Genomic DNA, 4,777 nt, shown 5'->3' with positions numbered 1-4,777 from the left:
TATACCCAGAAGAGACATCTGAACACTGATGTTCATAGTGGCATATTCATGATTGCCAAAAGCTGGAAACAGGTGTCCATCAACTGATGAATGGATAAACAAACTGTGGTATATACACACAATAGAATATTATGCAGCAGTAAGAAGAAATGAAGTCCTGAAGCACATGACAACATGGATGAGACTGGGGGACATTATGTTGAGTGAAGCAAGCCAGACACAAAAGGACAAATACTGTATGATCTCACTAAAATGAACTACATATATTGAGTAAACTCATGGAGTTAATTATTAGAATATAGGTCACCAGAAAATAGAAGGAGAGTAGAGATGAAAAGCTGAGGATTAATCTGTGCAGAATTGTTAAAAAGGTTGTTTATAGATCTTTGGAAATGAAAAAAAAAATGATGGAAGCATATTATGGGTATGACAATGGTCAGAAAAGGAAATTCCAAGGTCATGTATATTACTAGAAGGAAAACTAAGAACTGTAACATGGGATTGTGTAAGATAGTAAAACCTCATGTAAAACATGAATATGGATGGTATTGCATATATAAGTCTGTTTTTACAAAATATAAATGCAAATATACTAGAGAGAAAGAAAAAGAATAGCAGCTATGTACACTAAGCAAGGCATAGAGAAATCAAGACTAATGAGTTTTGTTTGTTTTTTGTTTATTATTACTGGAATAATGAAAGTGCTCTGGGAGTGATTGGACTGTTGAATGCATAAACGTGTGATTACACTGAATACCACTGATTGTGCTCTTTGGCTGGATTTATGCTTTATTAATATGTATCAATAAAATTGAAAAAAAAAATAGAGTCCTGAGGGTTTTGGGCTATGTGGTGCCCAATGGAAAAAATGTTGCTTTGGAGGTGCCAGCTCATTCCCTCGGCCTTGTCACAGAGGCCACCCAGACAAACAAGGAAGTGAAGCTACATGGCGTTCTCTCTGCCGAGCTGGAGGAGGCACTGGCCCATCCACTTCCGTCCACAGTGGACGCATCCTGCAGGGGTCCTCTCGCCTTCTTTCCGGACAGAGGAGCCACTGCCGGTCCTCTGTGCGTAGCCAGAGAGGAGGTAACACTAATGGGGTCTAGAGTAGAATTCCCACCTTCAATGTCCCAGGCATAGGGCGAGACTCACAGAGGGGTGGCGCAGTCGTCGCACTTGAAGCAGCTCGGTGGAAGAACTTGCCCTTGGCACTCAGCCTCTCCATCACATAGACCTGGCAGAAACAGCACGTGTCGCTGCCACCCACGTTCTGTGGGAACTCCTCCATTGAGCTCTGCGTCCATCGTGGGGTGGGAGCAGGATGACCCTGCTCAGGCAGGCAGAAGGACGCCAGTGGACTACAGGGGTGCATTCTCTTCAAATTCAGCCAACAGCCGAGTTGCCGCGGCACCGTCCATCCTACTGTGGGGGAGCGTGCTCACCAGCGGGGGTCTCTCTTCTCGGGATCCCTGTGGGGCTTCCCCTCCACTCACTCGCTGGTCTTACTCCTCTTCCCAGCACCATCCAAGTTCTTCTCCTTTTCATCCTTGGGAGAACGCTTCTGAGAGATTGTCTGGCCAGTTTGCGTGAGGAAGGAGATGGGGCATTTGGTGCTGGCTATCAGGATGGCCTTCTCCTCAGCATTCAGGTCCGAGGCATCACTGGAGGGAGCGAATTCTTAGACATCTCCTAGAACCGCATGGTACGTCACCATGGAAAGCTTGTCAGGTTCCCCACAGAGGTCATTTCTTTGCCTGTCATGATGGGGGCGATACCTAGCTCCTTCTCAGCAGTATCAAATGCCCCTGGTTGTTCTTCTCCACATTCTCCTCATCCAAAGCATCAAAGTCTATCAGTTCAGGGTAGTAGTTGCAGATAACTATACAAAGAGCCAGGCTGCTTTTCCAGGACATGGTGAGGTCTGTCACGCTGACTCCCACATAGCCATCTGTCTGCCTTTGGCACCAACCCAGCAGTTTGCTTGAATGAGCTACAGACTCACTGGGAGACAGCTTTGATGTAGTTCAGGAATTCACCAGGTTCTCCATTTCCAAATGGATGTGCTTTGTTTCTCCAGTATCCTGTAAATGGAACACCTGGCTTGGCCTGAGGATATTGACATTAATATTGGGATACCTGGTGACAGGACTGATGATGTATTGGCTGAAGTTTTTACCCACATTCTCAGGGGTGGTCTAAGGCAGAAACCTATAAATGCTTTCCCTCTCAGCCAGCACTTCCAAGGTGCTTTGTTCCTAGAGACCAACTTCCCGCCATCCAGTCAGAGCCAATTGCAGCTAGAAAGCCCTGGACTATCCCTGTTCCTATTGCCCAGAAAGGCTCCAGGAATCTGTCCCCGCCAGGGCCACCAGCAACTGCTGTCCATTCTGATCCCACACCAAGGACATGTTCTTGGAGTGGTACCTGCAAGTGAAGTTGAACACAGCCACATCAGGCTACTCATAGGGACTGATGACAAAATCCAGGGATGGCAGCTGCTTCTTGGTGGAGAAGTCCACCACGTTTCAGGCATAACTTACTTAGCAAATCCTCTTGATTCACATTCTCCTGGGAAAGCAAAGAGCTCTCTTTCTGTATGGTCATGAAGTATTGCCACTTTGTTGAGTAAACTCTCATTTTTGCTGTCATTATGAAATAGTGTGTATCATTTTTGTGATAGGTGATGTTCTCCAAATTGATACCTGTGATTTCCCTCAGTTCCTGGAAAAATTTCTGATTGAATATAAAAGCAACACTACTGGTCTCTTCCACTTTGGCTTCTGCAGTCTTATTCTAGTTATTAAAATTTGCTGTGATGGAGGTGACCAGTTTGCCATGAAATTCTTCCTGACAAAATCTTTCCAAGTGTTCCTATGGCCAACCCCTCCAAAGATCACTTCAAATTCATACTCTGATACATACAAGATGCATTTTTGAGTTCACCAGTGCCCACCATCCTATCTGTTCATGCTCTTGGTACCCTGGAGGCTGTATGAATCCTTGGAATCCCACACTGACATGAATTTCAATGCCTAGGATCAGGACTACTTTCAAAAGTATTAGTTGGAGCTGCTGGACACTGATATGGTTGATGGCTCCAACACAGATTTTGCCGAAGAACTTCGCGGCACCCAGACTTCACAGATCATGGATGATGAACAACCAGAGATGTAAGACATTGCAGGAGAAGTGATCTTGTTTCTCAATAACTATCAACTTGGCGCCCAGCAAGGGTAAGTCAATGTCTATGCGGACACCACAGGGACTGGCGCCAATTGGTGTTTCTGCATGCTTTTCTCTTCTTGTAGTCTTTGTGGCTGCCCAGAGGGCTTTGGTTTTCCAGTAGTTAAGCTTGGACTTGAGCTTGTGATAGGAGCGGTAGTTCCTATGATTCAGTTCCACTTGGTCACAGAGCTCTTGGGACCTCAAGGGTTTCCTTGAAGACGGAGGGCTGGGCAAACCAGTCAAAGGGGACACAAGCTTGGTTCATCTTGTTCTTACTGTTTCCCATGCTCCCGCACTCTCTGCTCTCCTTCACAGAGGGGACAGTTGGCCAACTGGTGGGCCACCTGGCACTGTCACGTTAACCCCTGCCTCATGCTGGTATGTCCCCACTGCCAGCTGGTCACAGAGACTCCTTGGGGCTCCTGAGCCCTGTAGCCCCAGCATGCCAGTCCACCGTGTCCCATGCAGACAGCAGCAGCAACTGCAGAAACAACGGTGCCTATGGTGGTGGCTAAGCAGGCACCTGGTATTATATAAAAAAACACAAAACGTAACTCTTGTTTTGCTTATTCTCTCCGTTGTTTTCCTAGTCACCATTTCATTTAACTGCATGCTAATATTAATCTTTTCTTTCTCTGACTAACTCTGGTTTTACTCTTTTCTTCTTCTAGTTCCTCAATATGTGGTTAGCTCATTCATTTGATAATCTTTATTCTTTTTAAGTCATTCATACAATAAATGTCCCTTTGAGCTCTGTCTTTGCCACAACCCATTAGATTTGGTATGTTATTTCAATATTTTCATTTGTCCCTAAGTATTTTCTAATTTTCCTTTTAACTTCTTTAATCCATTGGTTATTTAAGAGTGTGCTGTTTAATTCTCATGTATTTGTAAATTTTCAAACTTTCATTTTGTTATTGACTTGTGTCTTCATTTTAGTTGGAGAAGTGAATTTATATAATATCAATATATAAAAATATATTATGACTTTGCATCTGCCTTAGTATATGGTCTACCCTGGATAAATCCATGTGTGCAGGAAAATAATGGTGTTTTGTTCTTGTTGGTTGAGGAGTTCTATAAATCTGTTAATTCTATTTGGTTTATACTGTTGTTTATATCTTCCGTTTCCTTGCTGAACATCTGTCTAGATGTTCTATCCAGTATTCAAAATGGTTTATTGAAATATACAATTATTTTAGAATAGTCTGTTTCTCCTTTCAATTCTATCTATGTTTGTCTCATATATTTTGGCACCTTGTTGTTAGGTTCATATGTGTTAATAATTCTTTTATCTTCTTGTGGAATTGGCCCTTTTATCAATATATACTGTCTTTCTCAACCTCTTGTAACAGTTTCTGATTAAATATTATTTTGTTCAATATTTGTAGAGCAACCCCAGTTCTTTTATTTTCTCTTTTGGTTGATCAATTTTATTGGTTATTTAAAGGCCATTTTTTTCCAACTCTTTTTTGGTTACTATTTACATGGAAAATACATATTTTTATATCCTTTAATTTTCAGAATGAGTATCTAGTAGACAACAAATAGT

At 42.8% G+C, this 4,777-nt stretch overlaps 1 pseudogene; it reads right to left on the bottom strand.

The window, feature by feature from the left end:
• Positions 1 to 792: 792 nt before the first annotated feature.
• Positions 793 to 3,511, bottom strand: LOC101417055 (F-actin-monooxygenase MICAL3 pseudogene; annotated as a pseudogene).
• Between the last annotated feature and the right edge of the window lie 1,266 nt (positions 3,512 to 4,777).

This window comes from Dasypus novemcinctus, chromosome 17, assembly GCF_030445035.2.
Source record: "Dasypus novemcinctus isolate mDasNov1 chromosome 17, mDasNov1.1.hap2, whole genome shotgun sequence".
Taxonomy (NCBI): domain Eukaryota; kingdom Metazoa; phylum Chordata; class Mammalia; order Cingulata; family Dasypodidae; genus Dasypus; species Dasypus novemcinctus.
The sequence above is the reverse complement of the archived record's forward strand: the minus strand, read 5'-3'. Positions and strand labels throughout refer to the sequence as shown.